Source organism: Rhincodon typus, chromosome 23 (assembly GCF_021869965.1).
Source record: "Rhincodon typus isolate 14 chromosome 23, sRhiTyp1.1, whole genome shotgun sequence".
In the NCBI taxonomy this organism is placed as follows: Eukaryota; Metazoa; Chordata; class Chondrichthyes; order Orectolobiformes; family Rhincodontidae; genus Rhincodon; species Rhincodon typus.
Window position 1 is genome coordinate 44,668,526 of NC_063354.1, and position 25,951 is coordinate 44,694,476.

Below are 25,951 nucleotides of genomic sequence, written 5' to 3' on the forward strand. Positions count from 1 at the left end.
ACCTCCTCCAAAAACACCACCCACGCCCTTCACCTCCTCCAAAAACATCACCCACGCCCTCCACCTCCTCCAAAATTTCCGATTCCCTGGCCCTCAGCACCTCATCTTCACCATGGATGTCCAGTCCCTATACACTTGTATTCCCCATGCAGATGGCCTAAAGGTCCTCCGCTTCTTCCTCTCCTGCAGGCCCGACCAGTCCCCCTCCACCGACACTTTTAACCACCTAACCGAACTCGTCCTTACCCTTAACAACTTCTCCTTCAATTCCTCCCACTTCCTACAGACAAAGGGGGTGGCCATGGGTACCCGCATGGGCCCAAGCTATGCCTGCCTCTTTGTAGAATACATGGAACAATCCCTCTTCTGTAGCTACACTGGGCCCATCCCTCACCTCTTCCTCCATTACATCGATGACTGTGTCAGTGCTGCCTCGTGCTCCCATGAGGAGCTCGAACAGTTCATCCACTTCACTAACACCTTCCACCCCAACCTCAAGTTCACCTGGACCATCTCTGATACCTCTCTTTCCTTTCTGGGCCTCTCTGTTTCCATCTCTGGTAACCACCTGGAAACTGATATCTATTTCAAGCCCACCGACTCCCACAGCTACCTAGATTACACCTCCTCTCACCCACCTTCCCGCAAGAATGCCATCCCCTATTCCCAATTCCTCCAACTCCACCACATCTGCTCCCGAGATGAAGCATTCCACTCCCGGACATCCCAGATGTCCTCGTTTTTCAAGGACCGCAACTTCCCCTCCACAGTGATTGAAAACGCCCTCGACCACATCTCTTGCATTCCCCGCAACTCATCCCTCACACCCCCTCCCCGCAATAACAACAAAAACAGAATCCCCCTCGTCCTCATGTACCACGCCACCAACCTCCGGATTCAACGCATCATCCTCTGCCACTTCTGCCATCTGCAATCTGACCCCACTACCAAAGACATTTTTCCCTCCCCACTCTTATCTGCTTTCCGAAGGGACCACCCTCTCCGTGACTCCCTTGTCTGCTCCACACTCCCCACTAGCCCCACCAACCCTGGCACTTTTCCCTGCAACCGCAGGAAGTGCTACACCTGACCCTACACCTCTCCCCTCACCCCCATCCCAGGCCCCAGGAAAACCTTCCACATTAAACAGATGTTCACCTGCACATCTGCTAACGTGGTTTATTGTATCCGCTGTTCCCGATGTGGCCTCCTCTACATTGGGGAAACCAAGCGGAGGCTTGGAGACCGCTTTGTGGAACACCTACGCTCAGTTCATAACAAATGACAACACCTCCCAGTCGCGAACCACTTCAACTCCCCCTCCCACTCCTTGGACGACATGTCCATCCTAGGCCTCCTCCAGTGCCACAATGATGCCACCCGAACGCTGGAGGAACAGCACCTCATATTTTGCTTGGGAACACTGCAGCCCAATGGTCTCAATGTGGACTTCACAAGCTTCAAATTCTCCCCACCCCCAACCTCGTCCCAAGACCAGCCCATCTCGTCCCCACCTCCTTGACCTGTCCGTCTTTTCTCCCACCTATCCGCTCCTCCCTCCTCACTGACCAACCCCCACCCCCACTTCCTACCCAATAGCCTCATCCCCGCCTTCTTGACCCGTCCGTCTTCCCTCCCTTCTACCCAGCCCTCCCTCCTCACTGACCAACCCCCATCCCAACTCCCTACCTACACTCACCTTTACTGGCTCCATCCTCGCCTCCTTGACCTGCCCGTCTTCTGTCCACCTATCTGCTCCTCTATCCACCTTCCACCATCGCCTCCCCCTCTCTCTATTTATTTCAGAGCCCCCTTCCCCTCCCCCATTTCTGAAGAAGGGTTGGACCCAAAACGTCAGCTTTCTTGCTCCTCTGATGCTGCTTGGCCTGCTGTGTTCCTCCAGCTCTACACCTTGTTATCTCAGATTCTCCAGCATCTGCAGCTCCTACTATCCCCCAGTGTCTTGTTTTGATTTATTATTGTTACATGTACCTAGGTACAGTGAAAAGATCTGTTTTGTGTGCAGTACAGGTAGATCATGCCACACAATGTTCATAGGGTGATCAAACTGAGTGAGGAATACAATGTTATGGCTGTGGAGAAGATGCACAAAAAGCAAGATCAACATTAGATTTGAAATTTGCGAGGTCCACTCAGAAGGTTAATAACAGCAGAGAAGAAGCTGTTCTTGAACCTGTTGGTGCGTGTGTTTAAACTTCTGTGTTTTCTGCCTGACGGACGAGGTGGGAAGAGATTATAACCTGGGTGGGGGGGGTCTTTGATGATGTTGGCTGCCTTTCCGATGCAGTGAGAAGTGTAGATGGAGTCAGTGGATGGAAGGTTGCCTTCTGTGATGGACTGGGCTGTGTTCACAACTCTCTGTAGTTTCATGTGGTCTTGGGCAGAGCAGTGGCTGTACCAAGCCATGTTAGAATGTGTCTGTAAGAATTGGTAAACTGCAGGCTTGTGTTGATGAAAGTCCGAGGGACATTTTAAGGGACATTCTGATGGGTGAAATTTCCAATTGCCTAAAGCATGAAATTTACCGTATGTTGGCCTCTCCTTTCTGTTTTGGTCATTCTCAGTTGACTCAGTCTGTGACTCAGACAAGGCTGTGGTTAGTGATCACCCCGCTAGCCCTGAGGAACATAACAGGCAGCCTCCCCTTCAATAAATGTAATGGTGCTTGTACCATAGCACTGGTCAGAATTGACATTTCAGGTAAAAGAATAGCAGGACTGATGAGTATAAATGTCAAGGGCTAACCAACTCTCAGGAATGTCTTCAAATGTTTCCCCCAAAAAGGACTATATTGAAGTTCAGTCACTGCTGTTGTGTAGACTAGCGTTATGGTTATTGGTACCAATTGTATCATCAAGCAACATTTACAAAGCACCAACTCAGTGACGCCCAGTTTGGGTTTTGCCAGGGCCACTCAGCTCCTGACCTCATTACAGCCTTGGTTCAATTATGGAATAAACAGCTGAACTTCAGAGGTGAGGTGAGTGTGACAGTCCTTGACATCAAAGCTGCATTGACTGTGTGTGGCATCAACGAGCCCTAGCAAAACTGGAATTAATGGGAATCAGGGGGAAGACATTCCACTGGTTCTGGTACAAAGGTTGTTGGAGGTCAGCCATCTCAGCTCCAGGACATTTCTGCAGAAATTTCTCAGGGTAGTGTCCTAGGCCCAACCATCTTCCACTGCTTCATCAATGACCTTCCCTCCATCTTAAGGTCAGAAGTGTGGATGTTCGCTGATAACTGCATGACGTTCAACAGCAAGAACTGGACAGTGTCCATGTTTGAGCTGAAATGTCACAAGTAACATTCATATCTCACAAGGACCAGGCAATTAACGTCTCCACAAGAGTTTAACCATCGCTCCCTGACATTCTGACCAGTCCCTAGATGAGGTTTGCCAGACAGGATGCTTCGAGCTGTTAAACCCCTCAGTGAGGAGGCTCCCATTCTTTATTCACCAGTCCCTTCCCTCCACTGGTTGCCACAAGATTAATTTATAAAGGATCTCTTGTCTTGTGGATAGCTTTCTCCCAGACCCAAAATAAACATATATTTTAGAAGGAACAAAGTTAGCCAGGCTTTGCTGAATTAACAAAAAATGAGTTGATTAATTACTAAACAATAATACAATCCCCCACACCCACTACACACTGATAGAAATAAGAGGTGAATGTAAAAGTTTGAAAAGAAGAATGTACAGATTACTCTCTGAATTGTTTGTAAAGAACGAATAGTTGAATGTCAGCGATAACAAGAACTGCAGATGCTAGAGTCATGTTGCAGCCATTATGATGGATGCTATCTGTTGTGTTGTCATTGATAGTTTTTAGATTTTAGAAAGTCTTGGTTTTAAAGGCTAACTTGGGCTCAAAATCCTGGAATTCCCTCCCTAACGGCATTGTGGGTCAAAAACCAGCAGGTGGACTGCAGCGGCTCAAGAAGGCAGCTCACCACCACCTTCTCAAGTGCAGCTAGGGATGGGGAATAAATACTGGCCCAGCCAGCGATACCCACATCCCACAAAATGAATAGAAGAAATTTTTAAAAAATGAAACTGAAGGTCCTTCGTCCTGATTCTTCTTCTTAACTCAATTGCGGAGCTCAAAGTGAGAGAGGATTTTTCCCTTTACCTGCAACATAGGGTAAACTGGGAGGTGGCTTGTGGTTGAGATGTTCACAGTATACTATGCTCAAACACAGGCTGGTATATACAAGAGTGTCCAGTTCCACCAATCCACTTGAGTAGAGTTGAAATTGGCTTTTTAACCACTGTTCCTACGTATTCCTGGAGAGTAAAACCGCCATGTTTGAAAGAGGTAGATTTCTGCTGTGAGGAGAGGGTAGACAGCCTGTTTATTATTTCTCCTTGCAAAGCCATTCCCTGTTTGAAGTTTACCTGATCATTTACATGCAGCTAGCTTCAAACAGGGCTTTGCCAGACTGTCGCTGAATTTAAAATTGCAGTTTTTCTGTAGTGTTCTTAAGAGTTTAAACCATCTACAAATTCTTTGGGGTTCTGAAACGTGGTCATATCACCACTGTCCAAAAACTGACCAACCATATAATTACAGAGGCTACAAGAGCAGGTCAAAGGCTAGGAATCATGCAGTGAGTAACTCACCTCCTGTCTCTCCAAAGCCCATCCACCATCTACAAGGCACAATCAGGAGTGTGATGGAATACTCCCCACTTACCTGGATGGGTGCAGCCCCAACAACACTCAAAGAACTGAGCACCATCCAAGACAAAGCTTTTCAAGGAACAGCCCTCCAAAAGAACTGAGGGAAGGGGACCAGGAAGATTAGCATGAGGAGCCTGGAGATGAGCAGCGGTGCTCGTAATAGTGGGTGGTCAAGGTTGTTGTATGTTTCTACACACCATTCCACCATCCTCTTGCAATCCTCCCCCGCATCGCTCACTCTGTACTCAGAACTCAGGTCAAACATCCAGATTCGCACCCAGCTCACACACATATTCCAATGCTACTCACCTCACTCTCATCTCTCACCTCTTCTACATACCTCAAGCTATTCGGCTGTGGTTAGCTCAATACCCAAACATTCACATTGAGAACACCCTCCATCATGTCAAGTGGCACTATCACCATGCTAAATGGGATAGACTTCGCACAGATATACCAACTGAAGACTAGGCATCCATGAGGCACTGTGGGTCATCAACAACAGAACTGTACTCCAGCACAATCTGTAACCTCATGGCATGGCATATCCCCCACTCAACCATTACCATCAAGCCAGGGGATCAACCCTAGTTCAATGGAGAGTGCAGGAGGGCATGCCAGGAGCAGCACCAGGCATACCTGAAGATGAGGTATAAACCTGGTGAACCTACCAAACAGGACTACCTGCACGCCAAACACCAAAAGCAGCAAGTGATAGACAGAGCTAAGCAATCCCACAACCAACAGATCAGATCTAAGCTCCGCAGTCCTGCCACATCCAGTCGTGAATGGTGGTGGACAATTACACAACTCACTGGAGGAGGAGTCTCCACAAATATCCCCATTCTCAATGATGGAACAGCCCAGCACATCAGTGCAAAAGATAAGGTTGAAACATTCGCAGCAATCTTCAGCCAGAAGTGCCAAGTGGATGATCTATCTCGGCCTTCTCCAGTGGTCCCCAGCATTGCAGATACCAGTCTTCAGCTAATTCGATTCACTCCACATGATATCAAGAAACGGCTGGAGACACTGGATGCTACAAACACTATGGGCCCTGACAACATTCCTGCAATAGTAATGAAGACTTGTGCTCCAGAACTTGCCGCTCCCCTAGCCAAGCTGTTCCAGTACAGTTACAACACTGGTATCTACCTGACAATGTGGAAAATTGCCCAAGTATGTCCTGTACATAAAAAGCAGGACAAATCCAACTCAGCCAATTACCGCCCCATCAGCCTCCTCTCGATCATCAGTAAAGTGATGGAAGGTGTCATTAACAGTGCTATCAAGCAGCACCTGCTCAGCAATAACCTGCTCAGTGACACTCAGTTTGGGTTTTGCCAGGGTCACTCAGCTCCTGACCTCATTACAGCCTTGGTTCAAACATGGACAAAAGAGGCGAATTCCAGAGGTGAGGTGAGAGTGACAGCCCTTGATATCAAGGCTGCATTCAACTGAGTGTGGCATCAAGGAACCCCAGCAAAACTGGAATCAATGGGTATCAGGGGACAAACTCTCCGGTTGGTTGGAGTCATACCCAACACATAGGAAGATGGTCGTGGTTGTTGGAGGTCGATCATCTCAGTTCTAGGACATCTCTGCAGGAGTTCCTCAGGGTAGTGTCCTAGGCCCAACCATCTTCAGCTGCTTCATCAATGACCTTCCCTCCATCATAAGGTCAGAAGTCGGGATGTTCGCTGATAATTGCACAATGTTCAGTATCATTTGTGATTCCTCAGACACTGAAGCAGTCCATGTTCAAATGCAACAGGATCTGGACAATATCCAGGCTTGAGCTGACAGGTGACAAGTAACATTCATACCACACAAATGCCAGGCTATGACCATCACCAAGAAGAGACAATCTAACCACTGTCCCTTGACATTCAATGGTGGTACCATAGCTGAATGCCTCACTATCAACATCCTGGGGGTTACCCCTTTTGACCAGAAACTCAACTGGACTCACCACATAAACACAGCGGCTACAAGAGCAGGCCAGAAGCTGGGAATACTGTGGCGAGTAACTCACCTCCTGACTCTCCAAAGCCTGTCCACCATCTACAAGGCACAAGTCAGGAGTGCGATGGAATACTCCCCACTTGCCTGGATGAGTGCAGCCCCAACAACACTCAAGAAGCTCGATGCCATCCAGGACAAAGCAGCCCACTTGATTGGCACTACATCCACAAGCATCCACTCCCTCCACCACCGACGCTCAGTAGCAGCAGTGTGTACTATCTACAAGATGCACTGCAGAAATTCACCAAAGATCCTCAGAAGTTCCCCTCCCAGCCACTCACTATCCTGACTTGGAAAAATATTGCCGTTCTTTCAGTGTTGACGGGTCAAAATCCTGCAAATCCTTCCCTAAGGGCATTGTGGGTCTTCTTACAGCATATGGATTACAGCAGTTCAAGAAGACAGCTCACCACCACCTTGGCAAGGATAACTAGGGATGGGTAATAAATGCTGGCCCAGGCATCGACATCCAGATCCACGAGTAAATATTTAAAAAAAAAACCCTAAACACAATGCAACACAATCCCTGATTCCCTGATGCAAAAATTGAAAATGCTAGTAATTGTCAGAAGTATTTATAGAGAGAGAAACAGAGTAAATGCTTTACATCATTGATCCCTCATCACAGTAGCCTTGTTCTGTGCTATTTTCCATTCTCTTATGTTTGATAATTTTAGCTGATATTTCAGAGCAGAACTGAGAGAAATGCTGCTGGGATTTGAATATGACAGCTTCCCCCTGCAAGGTTTTTCCGTTTAGATCTTAAAGTTTGATCTTGATTCTAACTTTCATTCCCAAGCCCACTTTCCTGCTATGTGGTTTTGTGACATTTTTGTTTAATTGCATTTTGCCAATTTGACCCCTTAATGTTCTGATTGGTTTTACAGATCCCGTCTATTATTTCTTGTTTAAAATCTGGCACTTAGTGTTGGATCAAGGAGTCAGAAAGTGTGGAGGCAAGAAAAGAACTGCATGCAAATGGTGAATGCATCTCAACTCCACACATTAAATAATCTGGAGTTATAGAGGATACTGTTCCTGATTCATATTCTGAAATGAAAGCTGCACCTCTGATATGATGGCTGACTCCCCATAGATTGGCCAAACTTCTTAGTTTTCACATTCATGGAATAGAATCCCTACAGTGTGGAAAGCTGGCCGTTTGGCCCATCAAGACCACCCCAACCCTCCAACAGCATCCCACCCAAGCCCATCCCATCCCAGCATTTCAAATGGCCAACCCACTGAGCCTGCTCATCTTTGGACTGTGGGAGGAAACCCACATAGACACAGGGAGAGAATGTGCAAACTCCACACAGTCACCAGAGGGTGGAATTGAAGCCAGGTGCCTGGGACTGTGAGGTAGCAGTGCTAACCACTGAGCCACAATGCCACCCCAGAATTCCAGCAGCCCAGTTGATCATGGATAGCATGACAATGTTCTAATTCATCACAGTCTGTTCACAGTAATCGTCAAAGAGCTGGGAGACAAAGGCTCAGAGAGACAAAGATCAGATTGCAGCATCTTGGGTGAACCATCTATTGTAATTATGGTGGGGATAACATTGACAAGTTTGAAGCAGGGTTTGTGGAGTCAGAGAACAGAAGGAAGTATGGATAAGAAAGTATTTATTTCCCCACGATGAGGAAAGTAAGCCAACAAAATCAATAACTTATTTGTTGATTAATTTGGCTTAGTGATGGCTATTTAATAATTGATTATTTAATAGATAAATTGCGGGGCTCACAAATAGTCCCATTTGTTTTACATACTTGAAACACTCCTGGCCACGAAAACAGAGAAATCAATTTATAGAATATCTTTCCAGAACCACAATGTGTTTGTCAGATAGTCCCATAAGCTTCTTTTACAAGCTGATGTTGTGATTCAGGAGGTACATAATAAAATTTTACCTCCAGCAGGGTATTTTACCTGATGCAGCAATGTTATTGCCTGTAACTACGTGGATATGGTGATAATTCAACAGTCATTTATTGTGGCTGAATGTTATGCCCAAATATTACATTCCTTGGGTGGCACGGTGGCTCAGTGGTTAGCACTACTGCCTCACAGTGCCAAGAACCTGGGTTGGATTCTATCCTTGGGTGACTGTCTGTGTGGAGTTTGAACATTCTCCCTGTGTCTGCGTGGGTTTCCTCCAGGTGCTTCGGTTTCCTCCTATAGTCCAAAGATGTGCAGGCTAGGTGGATTGGCCATGCTAATTTGCCTGTAGTGTTCAGTGATGTGTAGATTCGGTGGGTTATAGGGGGATGGGTCTGGCTGGGATGCTCTGAGGGTTGGTGTGGACTTGTTAGGCTGAAGGGCCTGTTTCCACACTGTAGGGATTCCATGAAATTAAGTGTCTGGGCTAATATTAAAATAATAAATTACAACAGAGCAGCATGTTTTCAAGAGCATGTCATGCTTCAAGTGATCATGGGTAAGATGGAGTATGGGGCTTTTATGTCGTCAGGAAAAGTGCCATGATATCACAAACATGTCCCTTAAAGGTATATTGACACACTGTCTGTGAGACATAAGAAAGAGTAACTTCTTGGTTTCTTACAAACAACTACACCAGCACTGCGCCAGCAGAAATCTCTGAGAATGAGTACTTTGATGAATATCCTTTTGGATTCCCTTTTTCTGGGTTAACAACTGAATTAGTTCCTCATCCTGACCAAACACTCTCTCTGCTCTAGTTATAACACCATCTATTGCAAACCTCTCCCAGGGAGTGTCATGCGAATGAAGTGTTTCACCTGTTTGTCATAAGAATGGAATAGAATGGAATGGAATATCCTTTACTGTCATGTGTACTCAAGTACGGAAGTATAGGAGTACAGTGAAAAATTTACAATGTCACCCCAAATGGCACCATTTTAGGTACAAAGTACCTAGGGACAGATCTAAGTTAACACAAGATTATTACCCTTTGATTGAACAGTCCTCGAGGTGCATCCATTCCCACCAATAACCTGGTAGTGCTTTTCTGGGTCTTCAAACAAGAATACCTTCCTATAATGGAAACTTGAAAGAGTTCGAAAAAGATTTACAAGGATGTTGCCAGGGTTGGAGGATTTCAGCTATAGGGAGAGGCTGAATAGGCTGGGGCTATTTTCCCTGGAGCATCAGAGGCGTGACCTTATAAAGGTTTATCAAGTCATGAGGGGCATGAATAGGGTGAATAGCCCATGGGTGAGGGAGTCATAAAATTATATGGCATTGGTTTGAGGCGAGAGGGGAAAGATTTAAAAGGGACCTAAGGGGCAACTTTGTCACACTGAGGTTGGTACATGTATGGAACAAGCTGCCAGAGGAAGTAGTGGAGGCTGGTACAATTACAATATTTAAAAGGCATCTGGATGGGTACATGGATAGGAAGGGTTTAGAGGGATATGGGCCAAATGTTAGCAAATGGGACTAAATTTATTTAGGGTATCTGGTCGGTATGGACAAGTTGGACCGAAGGGTCTGTTTCCATGCTGTTTGTCTCTATGACTCTATGACTTATCTTTAATGAATTTGCCCTTGTGATTGGTAAATACTGTGTGTTTCCAGAACATTCTACCTTGGTTGTATCCTCTTTTAGAACAGCCATTATCGATGACTTGTTTAATAGGATCTGCCTGTTCCAAAGCATACTTCATTGACATTGCTTCAGAACATTGTGCTAAGTAATGACCAAGGGATATGGATAGTCATACTTCTGGAATAAAAGCATGGGAATCTCAGAAAGTCCCTACAATTATCCCAATCCTAGCTGAGGATTGTGGGAGAACCTTTTATATTTGACATTGAAGGCCCCTTACAGTAAATGACCTGATAGTATTTTGTGAGTGGTCTGACAGCGATCTTCTCTGTATCCTCAATTTCCACCAAAGAAGATATTCCAAATCCATCTTCAAGGACAGGAATTTAAAGATGAGTGTAGGATCGATTGAAAAAGATGGTCATTTTGAATTTGTGGGGCTTTTCTTTGGTCAGAAAATCTCCTTTGACCAATTCTGGGATCTCAGTATAGACTGTAAAAGACAGTCTGCAGAGTGTCCTTGCTTTAATAAGGCATTGATCTACCATAGTCATGACTCACTGCTTCTTTGAATATCTCCTCTCAACATTAGAGAAAATACAATAGTGAAACTGCACAGGGACAATGTTCATTGTCATTGCAGCAACTGCTACTTTCCTAATGGGAACATTGCAAGTCTGTCTGTTCCAGATGTATGGCTTTCTGTACCTCTTGGCATAATTGTTGCAACTCTAAATAATCATCTAATAATTGTTATAGACAAATGGTTGTTTTGCTGCTGTATTCGGGCCAGCGTACTGGGGTAGTTGATAGTAAAACTGGATGTGAAAGATCTAACTAAGTTCAGGAGCCCTAACCTTGACTGTAAATTCTTTAAAGTTTAAGATATTGGATGGTGGCTAATTTCTGTTTATAAGATTGAATTAGTCATCTCCCCTTCCCAGTTATTCACAGGCTGACCAAAGCTATTTCTTCTCTAACTAGTTGAGTTTTTTGATGTGGATCAGGTAGCCAGCTGTAAGAGGTCTGGATCAACTCATGTCAATGTTTTTGAAGTCTTACTGAAGGTCCTCATGTATAATGTATATGTCATCTACATAAGAGTTAACATTTTGGATGTTTTTTTTAAAAAGATCTATGACAACAATCAAAGCCATCCCTGAGGCAATCTGCTCCAGCAATGCTGGTTATAAAGCAGGGTCCAGTATAGCTGCTTTCTGCCAGTGTCTGGAATTGGGTTTGACCAAAAGCTGTTTACATGATCAACACAGGAATTGTACTTTTTTCTCTTGACACCAGATAGAAAGGCATACACTACTCTAGGAGAGGCCTCACTAATGTCCTGTACAACCTCAACATGACGTCCCAATTCCTATACTCAAAGGTCTGAGCAATGAAAGTAAGTGTGCTAAATGCCTTCTTAACCAACCTGTCTAATTGTGATACAAATTTCAAAAAATTATGTACCTAAACCCCAAGGTCTCTGTTCTACAACGCTACCCAGGGCCTTACCATCAATTGTGTAAGCCCTACCCATTTTTGTTTCACTATAATGCAATACCTTGCAATTATCCAAATTAAACTCCCTCTGCCACTCCTCAGCCCATTGACCAAATAGATCAAGTTCCCTTTGTAATCTTAGATAACTCTATTCACTGTCCACTATACCACCAAGTTTGGTGTCATCCACAAACTTACTAAACATGCCTCTTAAATTCTCATCCAAATAATTTATATAAATGACAAACAAAAGTGGACCCAGTACCATCTCTATGGAACACTGCTGGTCACTGGCCTCCAACCTTTGACCACCACCCTCTGTTTCCTGCTGTAAAGCCAATTTTCAATGTGAATCCAATGATTGTACTGGTTTGATAAGCAAAGTAAGGCTCTACTTAGCATCACTTATAAAAGTTGTTGCAAGTTAATTGCAAAAATTAATCGAAAATCCCAGGTTGATGATCTGGGTTATGGTTTTGGGCTCGCATCCAGTTCTGGTTCCATCTTCTCACATACTGCTCTCAGAACAACTCTCCACTCAGTGGGTATCCACCAAAAGACCAGCATCCCTCATGCCAAGACCATCTTTGGAAGTCCATAGTGCACCCAGGTGAGCACTGGTATTCTGAAGCTGCCCTGCTCATGGCTGGATGGAATCTGATCGTATCAGAGAAAAGGAAGATGCCATCACGATTCTCTGACAGGACGTCCTGGTGGAGGGAATGGTGCAGACGAGAGGTGTTCTCTTTCTTGGGGACAGGCAGAGGAGGCTGTGCCCCCAGACCCTGGCAGCCTAAGGTGCCACGTAGGTCGCTGTCATCTCGACTGTCTGGCAGAATGGCCAGAAATACCCTAAGAGGGTCAGTGGCCTTCTCTGCTCTGTTACTGCTGTCTCACAATCATTCTATTCTGTCTGGAGGACTCACCTCCCCCAGGGCTCACACTCTGACTCTCCCATTACTGCCTGCAATGTCTTCCCTCACCCGCACAAAGTATTTACCAACAATGGATACCCAAGAAATTTCATCCACAGATGCCTACAAACCAAACGACCGTCAGAGGACACGGCACAACAGAAGACGCTAGTAACGTTACCCTAGATCAAAAATATATCAGAAATGACAATCAGGCTCCTTAGGCCACATAGCATCATGAATGCACACAGCCCTACAGCAACACTGTACCAAATGCTGTCAAAGACTAAAGACCCCATACTGACAGTAAATAGGACTAACATGACATACAGAATACCATGCAGCGAGTGCAATAAACATTACATTGGACAAACGGGGAGACCAGGATTCTCACACACACCAGCTGGCAGTAAAAATTCATGACCAATATTCACTTGTCTCAATACACACAGACAATGAGGGCCATCAGTTTGACTGGGACAAAATGACCATACTTGGACAAGCGAACACCAAACATGCAAGGGAATTCCTGGAAGCCTGGTTCTCAAAAGGGGACTCCATTAACAAACACATAGAAATAGACCCCGTATACAGACCGCTGCTAAAACAACAGAACTGGAAGTGACAAGACCCACCATACCAGAGGATCGTATAAATTTATAATGGAGCAGAACACCAATACTTCGATTAGAGGTCGCACTGATGGTGTTGCCTAGAATGGTAACAAAACGTCTACTCACCATGGAACAACCAGCTCAGTGAGCAAACGAACAACTGTCTTCCCTCACTTGCTGTCACCTGCCTCCACCACGATCTCCACATCACTAACCACACAATGCCCACCGTGCTGCCCACTCAGTCCTTCAGAATGCCTTACCGCCTTTTGACCACCTACACCATGACCAACAGCCGTGCCACCTACTTTCATCCTCACTCAATTCCTCCCTTTCTCTCATTACAGCCCATAACAGGCCATAGAGAAGCCCCATGGGTGGAAGGGTGCCTGACATTAAGTACCCTTCCCCCTTTGAGGAGAGAACCCTGGCTCTGGCAGGAGATATTTTTTATTTATACGTGGGGCATGGGCATCGCTGATTAGGCCAGCAGGGTAATTAAGAGTCAACCCTATTGTTGTGGGTCTGGAGTCACATGTAGGTCAGACCAGGTGTGGGTGCCAGATTTCCTTCTCTAAAATAAGACATTAGTGAGAAGACCGAACAATTCCTAGAGGTGTTGGGAGATCTATCTCCTGCCAATTCAGTAAGTGCCACTCTTCATCTCAACTCTCACAGTACCCCCACTGTCAGTGTCAACCATTGCTGTGTCATTTTCTCTCCCTCGTGTCTTACAGCTACCCTCAGCATCTCCACCATCTCTGTAAAAACCAAAAGAACTGCAGATGCTGTAAATCAGGAACAAAAACAGAAGTTGCTGGAAAAGCTCAGCAGCTCTAGCAGCATCTGTGAAGAAAGACAGCAGAGTTAATGTTTCGGGTCTGGTGATCCTTCCTCAGGTGCTTCTGAGGAAGGGTCACTGGACCCAAGACGTCAACCCTGTTTTTTCCTTCACAGATGCTGCCAGACCTGCTGAGCTTTTCCAGCAACTTCTGTTTTTGTTCCACCAGAAGCCAATTCCTCGATCTCTGAGGATGAGACACTGAGCCTCAGAGGAAACATCAGCAAGGGGGGACTTCCTTCCAACAAGGGGACTTCCTTTTAATGAGAGGCAAATACATGCAAAAGAACTCCCAACTCTTGCCATGGGGAAGGTCAATCTGGCTTTTGAAATTGGAGAACTTAATTGTACAGGATTATTCAGCTGTTGAGATTCATAATTATTACCTCTCATTCAATTAATTTCCCCCCTGTGTAGCCCAAACATCATTTTTCATGTCTCCTCGTGCACTGGGAGAGTCTGCACACAGAGTAATGTATCTAAGTTTGCCAATGATACAAAGTGGGGTGGAAATGTAATCTGAAAGGGCACAAAGTGGCTGCGAAGAGATAAAGGCAGGGTGTGTTGGCAACAAGTTGGCAGATGGAGCATAATCATAGAGTCATACAGCACGGAAACAGACCCTTCGGCCCAAATCATCCGTGCAGACTAAGTTTCCCAAACTAAAATTGCCCCACTTGCCTGCGTTTGGCCCATATCCCTCTAAACCTTTCCTATTCATGTACCTGTCCAAATGTCTTTTAAATGTTGTAATCGTACCTGCATCCACCACTTCCTCTGGCAGTTCCTCTGGTGGCACGGTAGCTCAGTGGTTAGTACTGCTGCCCCAGAGCACTAGGTTCAATTCCACCCTCGGGCGACTGTCTGTGTAGAGTTTGCACATTCTCCCTGTGTCTGCGTGGGTTTCCTCTGGGTACTCTAGTTTCCTCCCAGTGTCCAGGATTGTGCAGGCTAAGTGGATTAGCCATGGGAAATGCAGGGTTACAGGGATAGGGTAGGGAGTAGGTCTGGGTGGGATGCTCTTTGGAGGGTCAACGGGTTGAATGGCCTGCTTCCACACTGTAGGGATTCTATAATTCATTCCACATATGAACCACACCCTGTGTGAAAAAGTTGCCTCTCAGCTCCTTTTTAAATCTTTCTCCTCTCACCTTAAAAATATGCCCCCTAGTTTGCTATTCACCTTATTTATGCCCTTCATGACTTTATAAACCTCTATAAAGTCACCCTTCAACCTCTTACACTCTGTTTATAACTCAAAACCCTCCAGTCCCAGCACGTTCTAGTAAATCTTTTCTGAACCCTCTCCTATTTAATACTGTCCTTCCTATAACAGAGCAACCAGAACAGCACACAGTAATCTAGAAGAGGCTTCACCATCATCCAAATCCTACACTCAAACGTATAAGCAATGAAGGCAAGTGTGCTCCATGCCTTCTTCACCACCCTGTCTACCCATGATGCAAATTTCAAAGTATTATGTACCTGAACACCTAGCTTTCTCTGTTCGACAACACTACCCCGAGCCCTACCATTAGTTGCTATAAGTTCTAAGTGGGGAAGTAGGCAGTTATTTACTTCGGTTGTAAGTACGGAAAAGCAGAATATCTTTAAAAGGCATGAAACATATAAATATTGCTGTTTAGATAGACTTGCATGTACCCATATATGTATGTACACCAACCAGCTGAAAGGCAAATGGCATATTGACCTTTGGTCAAGGAAACTGGAGTAAAGGAATAAAGCCTGGCTGCCACTGGTGTGGTGAGATGTGTGCTCTTCTGGACTCCATTAATTAATTTTGTTGGTTTGACAGGCTGAATAAGTTGGGTCTATATTCTTTGAATCTTAGAATCATACAGTACAGATGAGGCTCTTCAGCCCATCGGGTCTGTCCCAAAAAGCTACACTAAATCTACACTTGTCCCACTTCCCAGCAATTGGCCCACAGCCTCGACATTTATTACATTTCAAGCACTCATATTTCCTAGAGTTTAGAAGAATGAGAGGTGATCTCATTGAAATGCATAAGATTCTGAAACAAAAACAGAAATTGCTGGAAAAGCTCAGCATTTCTCGCAGCATCTGTGGAAAGAAATCAGAGTTAATGTTTCAGGATGGTGGTAGCTAGGAAAATGTTGGCTTATTTGCAGAAGATAGGTTGGTGGGAGGCAGTCAGGAGTAAATAGTAGATGGAGATAGAGCTCATACAGAGAGAGAAGAACAGTTGGACAGACAAAGGAGTGAATATTGATCAGGCTAGCAGCTTGAATAGCTATTAATGAGGACTGTTAGTGACTAATGATAGCTGGTGTGTAATGGCAGACCGTGTGACAGCAAGACCTGGTGTGTGGGGGTTGGGGTAAGGACATGGGAAAGCTCAACCCCTAAAGTTATTGAACTTGATATTGAGTCCAGAAGGCTGCAGGGTCCCCAGTGAGGTCCTGTTCTTAAAGATTCCCAAGGAGCTTGACAGTGTAAGAGGCTGAGAGGCTGCTTCCTGTGGCTGGGGAATTGAAAGAACAGGACCACTAAATCAGGTGGAGACTAGTTACGACTGAGATGAGGATAAATTTCTTCGCTCAAAGAGGTGCGAGTCTTTGGAATTTTCTGGCCCAGAGGGTTGTGGAGTCTGCATTGTTGAACATATTTAAAACTGAAATACACAAATTGTCATTGTCTCAGTGAATGAAGGAATATGGGGAGTAGACGGAAGAGTAAAGTGAAAACCTATGAATAGCCATAGTCGTATTTAATGGCACAGTGAGCTCAATGGACTGAAAGTCTACTCCTGCTCCTGTCTCTTATGTTCTTATGTTCTTGGGAAGAGCTGTGCAATAACAATATCAATTTGTAAATAGTACTGACGGTTTGTTATGGACTGTACACCATAACTGCAGAAACAAGCTGTTCTTGTTCTCTGAGTCCTGGTTTCCTTATTGAGCTGTCTTTCAGCTTCTATCACATTGTCTCTCGTTCCAAAAGGAGCAAGTTAGATGAACGTTATTGTAATAAATTGGGTGTGATATAATTTGACCCTCCATTGTCCTGAAAATGCGATTTGAAAGAAAAACAGGAACACATCAGGAGGAAGTGACTGTCAGCGCAACCATTTCACACTGGCCTCACATCTTGTCACACTGAGGAGTAAAATCACCAGATCTATATGCAGTCTGTTCCAGGTGGAATATTAGAACATTTATGCTAAAATATATTTAACAAGTAATAAAACACACTTATCTTCAAGATAAAACAGAAAATGCTCTGAACATTCTGAAGAAGGATCACTGGACCCAAAACTCTGATTTCTCTCCACAGATGCTGCCAGATCTGCTGAGCTTTTCCAGCAATTTCTGTTTTTGTTATGTTCTGAATATTGGTAGGCTGTGGGACTACTGAGAGCCAATTGGCATGTGGCTTATAATATTGAGATGGCTGATCAAAAGTTTGATGGAGACGTGCGCTCAAAGAATGAGAGCAGAGAGTCAGTAGCATTTAGACATACTGTCCAGGCTTATGCAGACTAGGTGCAGATAGTATGGCTGCCAGTGCTAGGATCAATGGGAATGGGAGCACAGACAAGAGGCTGGGGTCAGAGGAACAGACAGTTCAAGATGAAGAGACAGCAGTTCTTAAAGTTACAGAGTATGGAGGGGAGTGAAACCATAGGGACAATTGATTTGATTTGATTTATTATTGTCACATGTACAGTGAAAAGTTTTGCTTTGCATGCAGTATAGGCAGATCATACCATACTTAGTGCATTAGGCTGATAGAACAGAGCAAGGAATACAATGTTACAGCTGCAGAGAAGGTGCACAGAGAGCGAGATCAACATTAAATTTAAAATTTGAGAAGTCCATTCAGTGCTCTGATAAGAGCAAGAAAGAAGCTGTTCTTGAATCTGTTTGTACGTGTGTTAAAGCTTTTGTATCTTCTGCCTGACAGAAGAGATTGGAGAAGAGTATAATCGACATCTTTGATAATATTGGATGCCTTTCTGAGGCAGCGAGAAGTGTAGATGGAGTCAACGGATGGGAGAAAAACAGAAGTTGCTGGAAAAGCTCAGCAGGTCTGGCAGCATCTGTGAGGAAAAAAGCAGAATTAACGTTTTGGGTCTGGTGACCCTTCCTCAGAACAGAAAGGGTCACCGGACCTGAAACTTTAACTCTGAATTTTCCTTCACAGATGCTGCCAGACCTGCTGAGCTTTTCCAGCAACTTCAGTTTTTGTTCCTGATTTACAGCATCCGCAGTTCTTTTGGTTTCAATGAATGAAAGGTTGGCTTGCGTGATGTGTTCTCAAAGCTCTGTAGTTAATTACAGTCCTGGGCAGAGCAGTTGTTATAGCAATCTGTGATAGAATGCTTTCTATGGTGCATCTATAAACATTGGTAAGAACCTTCACAGACATGCCGTAAAGAGGAGTCAATATAGCTCAGCGAGGGCAAGGGCGATAGGTGGACTGAATTAATTATCAGGTTACGGGAAGAACAAGCAGAGTTTTGCAAGGTTTGTTGGGAATGGAAGTTGGAAATCCATTCAGCAGAACACTGCAACAGTCAAGTCCGACAAAGGCAAAAACAAGAGTTTCAGTAGCAGATGGGCTGAGGTAAGGACACAGTTTAGACTAATAGAATGATTACAGCACAGATGGAGGCCTTTAGCCCATTGTGTCTGTGCCAGCCCTCTGTGAGAGCAACTGAGCTCAAGCCTTTTTTTTTAAACCATAATTCTGAAAAAGTCTCCCCTTCAAAAAATTACTCAATCCTCTTTAAAATTCAAGATTGAAGCTGCCTCCACTACACTGTCAGCCTGTACATTCCAGGTCTCGAACATTTCCTTTGTTAAAAAGTTGTTCTCATGTCACAGACTCACAGGAGTGTTATGGCGCACAAGGAGGCCATTCAGTCCGTCATGTGTGCACCTACTCTCCAAACAAGCAACATGATTTAGGCCCATTCTACTGCCTTTTCTCCATACCCTCGCACGTTATTTCTATTTAAATAACCATGAATAGGAAAGTTTTAGAGGGATACGGGCCAAAGGTGAGAAAGTGGGATGAGTTTAGTTTGGGAACATAGTTAGGACGGATGAGTTGGACCGAAGGGTCTGTCTGACTCTATGTCTTCATTCCTTCCACCAATGGGAACAGTTTCCCTCTAACTACTCTGTCCAGCACCTTCATGATTTTGAATGCCTTTATCAAATCTCCTCTGTGAGTGGTGCATGTAAAGTGATTTGAACCTTTACACGGGAGAATAGCTGCTGACTGTGCAAAAGGCTGTTTATCACAGATATTTCAGATCACTTTGAGGTGGAGCCTGGCTCTGCAAGGTTCCAGATAAAATATCCTTTCTTACCATCTTCCGTGTTTCGTTATGTTCAGTAAAGCCTGTTGTTGTTCACTCTTAAGAGTCTAGATCTCCCATTATTTGTGTCCTTCCAAGGCCCAACTGAACAAACGTGTAATTTTTTTCAATGATGGATGTGGAATAAGCAGTCTGATGCAGTATTGAGAGAGGCGAATGATGGGCAGTTCTGATATTTATTACTGAATTTAGGTCAAAGTGTTGCATTTAATTAAACAAATGTTTACTGTTAGAAATGAGATGAGCAATTAAATGAAGTGAAAGAAAAGGAAATTGCATTTATGTGGCAACTTAACATAATTTTTAAAAAGATCACATATATGGACCAGAATGAAATGTAGTGACTGTTGTTTTGAAGCTAAACTTACTCACAGGAAGGCCCAACAAACAAGAACCAGATGAATAAGCAAAAATTCTGATTGGTTTGTGCTGGTTAAGAGAGGATTATTAGCCAGGAAATTGGGAAAACTTACACTTGTTGCTGGAGATTGCTAGTGGAGTCCTTAAGATACTCTGGAACAGGTCAATGAGCAATTTAGGACAGCCACAGTACTACATTGGACCCTGAATTATGTGCTTAAGTTCTGGGATGGAATTCAGCTCATAAACCTCTATCTCAGATGGGGTTTTATTGAGTGAGCCAAGCTGGTGAAACAGAAACTATCATGTAGATTTGTAAGATTATCCAAAGTGAAAGCTGGATTTAGGGAAGAAAGTGTAGCCGGTTTTAAAGCTTTAAATAACTTTACCCCACACTGCAAACCGGTGTGGTGGTCTCTCGGCCCAGTGTGGGGGTCCCTCTTGGCCAGGTGCAGGGGCTCTGTCAGCGTGGTGTGGTGGTCTCTCTTGGTCCGGTATGGGGGCCTCTCTCGGCCTGGTGTGGTGGTCTCTCTTGGTCCAGTATGGGGGCCTCTCTCGGCCCGGTGTGGCGGTCTCTCTCCGCCCAGTGTGGCGGTCTCTCTCGGCCCGGTGTGGGGGTCTCTCTCGGCCCAGTGTGGGGGTATCTCTCGGCCCGGTGTGGGGGTCCCTCTTGGCCCGGTGCAGGGGTCTCTCTCAGCCCAGTGCGGGGAGTCTCTCAGCCCAGTGTGGCCTCAGCATGGATGTTAGGATTTGAGGTGATTCCAGAGCGATCTCCCAGCCTCAAGAACCTCGAGGTGAAGCCTAGTGTGGTCTGGAGTCTAGGCCCAGCCCGGATTGGGCTGGAAGAACTGTTTTTGTGAACTTTTTATTTCTCTATTATCTAATTTAATCCTAGAATGCTGGGCTTTTTATTTCTTTATTTCTCTGACTTTTTTTCCTAAGAACTTGTACTGAAGAATGTGTACCTAGGCACCTTGTAAGTGATGACTTGTAAACTTTTCACTGTACTCATATAATTGCATGTGACAATAAAGCCAATTCAATCCAATTCAAACTGACAGACTTGTTAAAATAAGTGGTCATAAACTAGTCAAACAGACACGTTTAACGAGTGTCTTAGAGAAACTGAGAGAGGTAGCGATAGAGAGAGGTTTGGGGAAAGTTCCAGAGATTAGGGCTCAGACAACTGGCCACAATAATGGGGCAATTAAAAGCTGGCCATGACAGGAGCCAGAACTAGAGAAGCACATTCCTCTTGGGTCACAATAAAAGCAGTGTACTGTGGATGCTGGAGATCTGAAAATAAAACAGAAGGTGCTAAAGAAACTCAGATCTGGCATCACCTGTAGAGAGAGAAATAGATGTAGTGTTTAATATAACTCTTCCCAGAGTGAACGTTTTCAAGTCCCCTTCAGCTCCAAAGAAGACTCATACTGGACTTGAAATGTTAACTCTGTTCTTCTCTCTAAGTATGCTGGGTTTCTCCAGCATTTTCTGAATTTATCTAGGGAGTGCTGTATGGTATTGGAAATTACAGAGAGGTGAGGTCTTCAAAATATGGATGAGAATCTTTCAGAGGTGAGAGTGTTAAATACTGAGTCATGCTTGACAACACTGTTTCTGAACAAAATCTTTATGAGATGCTCAGCCATGTAAAGCATATTTAGACTGTTTCAGCAACCTATTACTGCAGTGAGGAACATTCTATTGACAGTTAATGCTTGTACCAACTACATCACTTAAAAAAAAAACAGACTGAATCTGCTGCTTTTGAACTTTTTGTGAAGTTGCGTTGAGTTTTTGTGGATTTAGAGGCAGGACTTTAGAATTTAGTGTTTGTAAAATGCTGGGGATGTGGGTGGGGGTAGGGTAAGCAGTGTGTGGTCCCTTTAAAGGATGATGTGCTTTTTCTATGCTTGGTGTTTTTTTTAAAATAAAGTCTGTGGGCAGTTTGAAAGTTTGCAAGTCAAGACAGCACCCAAATTGAAACGTTTGTATCAAAAGGCCATACAGTTAACAGGCCAAGCAGCAGTTTTTACCAAGACAACAAGTTATGAATTTAGCCAATCAATTTGAACTAGACACTTAGATACCAAAAACCAATTAAATTTAAACCTGATGGTTTTGACAACATAGGGACCAATCCTATTGTAAGATATTGATGTGTCATCAAGACATAAAAGAAGAGCTTTTCCAGCAACATTGTTTTTGCTCCTGATTTACAGCATCCACAGTTCTTTCGGTTTTTATAAAAGAAGGGGCAGTTGGGCAAAGACAGGAGGACTAACTGCCATCTGCCAGAGTTAACAACTTTCAGCTCTCAAGAGAGAATCGCTGGCTCTCATGAGCTCCTGTATGTCTTAGAGAAAGCACCATCTAAGAAAAAAAATCAAAGTTACCAATGGCACAACTAGTTAATATTCCTGACAGAACATTTGACAGAGAAGGCACAGAGCATTCCAGAAGACACATAATCTGGCTGTAATTTTGAGAGACTAAATTCTATTTTTTAAATTTTATTTTAGACAGGTGGAACTTGTATTTATTGGAACAGCATAATATTAGAATCTTGTTTTAGTCGGGAATAGTCAGTTGTTAGAAGGGATTTATTCAGTTTGTTAATAATTTAGTTAATTTGTTCACAGTTAGAGTTAGATAAATAAATTGTTACTTGTTGATTGTAAAGTGAGTGTTAGGGATTTATTTTATTTAACCACTTTGAAGTTGCTGAAAGGCCGATCACACAACTTTTCACACCCCTTTTATAGATTATATAGTGAAGTACTACTCTGGGTGTTTCGGTGTTAGTTTTTGGGGTTGGGGAGGGTGGTGCAATCTCTGCTTTATAACAAACTTTAACCAGCAACTTTAACCAGTCCTGTCTGATGGTGATGTGCCAGGACTTTGTCAATGAGTGTCTGTTTCCTGATAAACAACTCGAATTAGATCATTTGAAATTAGCATTAACAAGAAAGCACCACTGAGAGAGAGGAAAGGGGCTTTGTACAATGAAAGCTTTAAGCATGGTTCTAATTAGCTTGCTCTGATGTTGATTAGATCAAAGATTACATGAGGCTATTATTTAGACTCAAGGAGGGTTCATCAAGTCCAACTCAATTAGTGACTACCTAGTGACAAACTGAAAATGATGGTAGCTGAACCACAGCTAAATCCTTGACCGTTACTATAGTAACATGTCATTAAGACCTAAATCTGACTCATCATCATGAAGATGCAGTTCAAATCAACAAAGATAATGTACACTAATTAATACGGGAGAAATACTGTCAAAGGCCATACTGCAGGATCCTTACTGGGGAACTTAAACATTCTGCAATTGTTAACCAGCTCAGGGAGCACCGTAGCTCCAGTGACAGAATTTTTCTTGATATTCTTTTTGAAAAGTTTGTTTCTCATGCAGTTACTAGTTTAATGAAGGTGGCTGTGGTGTTTGCATATCATTCATTTCAGTCCCAGAACACCTCTGCAGGATTGCCTCATTTTCATTGTTGAAGGTCACAAGTGGGGATGTTTGCTGATGACAGCACAGTATTCAGCACCATTCACAACTCCTCAGATACTGTTGTAGCCCTTGTTCATATGCAGCAAGATCTGGACAATATTCAGGTTTAGGTTAATAAATCGCAAGAAACATTAATGCCACATAAGTGCCAGGCATTGACCACCTTTAACAGGAGTGAATCAACCATTCCCCTCGACATTCAATAGCCTTACCATCACTGAATCCCTCAATTTCAACATCGATAACATTGATGAAAAACTGAACTAGACTAGCCTATAACTACAAGAATAGGTCAGAGATGAGGAATTACTGTGATGAGTAACTCACGTCCTGACTCCCAATACCTGTCTAAAAATCTACAAGGCACAGGTCAGGAGTGTGATGGAGTACTCCCCACTTGCCTGGATGGGTGCCATTTTAACATCATTCAGGATGTTCAGTGCTATCCAGGACAAGGCAGCACTCTTGATTACACCCATTCACCATCTTCAACATTCATTGCCTTCACCATTGATGCATTGCGGCATGTGGTGTGTCCCAGGTACAACATATGCTGCAAGGTTCCTTCAACTGCAACTTTCACACCTGTGAAATATACCATCTAGAAGGACAAGGGCAGTAGATACAAGGGAACACCACCACCTGCAAGTTCCCCTCCAAGCCACTCACCATCCTGACTTGGAAATATATCACCGTTCCTTCAGTGTTAAAATCCTGGAATTTCCTCCTCGACAATATTTTTTTCATAGAATCTCTACAGTGTGTAAACAGGCCCTTCAGCCCAACAAGTCCACACTGACTCTCAGAACATCCTACCCAGACCCATTCCCCTGTAACCCACCTAATCTACACATCCCTAAACACTATGGGGAATTTCCCATGGCCAATTCACCCAGCCTGCACCTTTGGACTGTGAGAGGAAACCCACACAGACACTGGGAGAATGTGCAAACTCCATACAGACAGTCACCCAAGAGTGGAATCGAACCTGGCTCCCTGGTGCTGTGAGGCAGCAGTGCTAACCACTGAACCACCGTGCCACCCCTATGTGGCTGTACATCCCACATCATGGACCACAGTGCTTCAAGAAAGTGCCTCACCACCACTTTCTCAATGGCATTTAAGACTGGGCAATAAATTCTGCCTGGGCAGTGGTGTCCATATCCCATGAATAAATAAAGCTAAAGAAATGTGACTGAATAACACAAAGTCTACTTTTAGTTGGCAAAAAGGTCCTTCTAAGGCTGAACTAAAGGAATGCTGACAAGACAGGTCCAGCTCCCCATGCCTGAGACAGGTAGCTCAGTCCCACCTAATAGAAGGACTCCAAATGATGTGATACTTACACAGATTGCAAGTGCAGCATAGAGTTAGCCATGCTAGCCCCAGGAGCCAAAGAAATGTCACTTGTAGCAATACATAATCCTACTTATTCCTGTAGCATCTAATGGTGCCAATGCCATTTCATGGAGTTGTGGATAGTGCAGAAGGATGTCGCAGGTTACAGAGGGACATAGATAAGCTGCAGAGCTGGGCTGAGAGATGGCAAATGGAGTTTAGTGCGGAAAAGTGTGAGGTGATTCACTTTGGAAGGAGTAACAGCAATACAGAGTACTGGGCTAATGGTAAGATTCTTGGTAGTGTGGATGAGCAGAGAGATCTCGGTGTCCATGTGCATAGATCCCTGAAAGTTGCCACCCAGGTTGATAGGGTTGTTAAGAAGGCGTACGGTGTGTTAGGTTTTATTGGTAGAGGGATTGAGTTTCGGAGCCATGAGGTCACGTTGCAGCTGTACAAAACTCTGGTGCGGCCGCACTTGGAGTATTGCGTACAGTTCTGGTCACCGCATTATAGGAAGGATGTGGAAGCATTGGAAAGGGTGCAGAGGAGATTTACCAGGATGTTGCCTGGTATGGAGGGAAGGTGTTATGAGGAAAGGCTGAGGGACTTGAGGCTGTTTTCGTTAGAGAGAAGAAGGTTAAGAGATGACTTCATAGAGACATACAAGATGATCAGAGGATTAGATAGGGTGGACAGTGGGAGCCTTTTTCTTCAGATGGTGATGGCTAGCACGAGGGGACATAGCTTTAAATTGATGGGTGATAGATATAGGACAGACGTCAGAGGTAGGTTCTTTACTCAGAGAGTAGTAAGGGCGTGGAATGCCCTGCCTGCAAAAGTAGTAGGCTCGCCAACTTTAAGGGCATTTAAATGGTCATTGGATAAACATATGGATGATAATGGAATAGTTTAGGTTAGATGGGCTTCAGATTGGTTTCACAGGTCGGCGCAACATCGAGGGCCGAAGGGCCTGTGCTGCACTGTAATGTTCTATGTTCTATGTTCTTATGCCTTTCACCCAGTGTACATAATATACAAAATCAATGCACCAGATCATAACAATGGTACATGTGGAACTGGTCAGAAATGAACACTCACTCACAAATCTCCTTTTGAAAACAAAATATTCCTACAACCATTTAAAGGAGTCACTCAAACAGACTATTAAAGTATCAATAACAGGACTTAAAATGCTTCACCTTTCTTGGTCTTGCGCAAATAAAC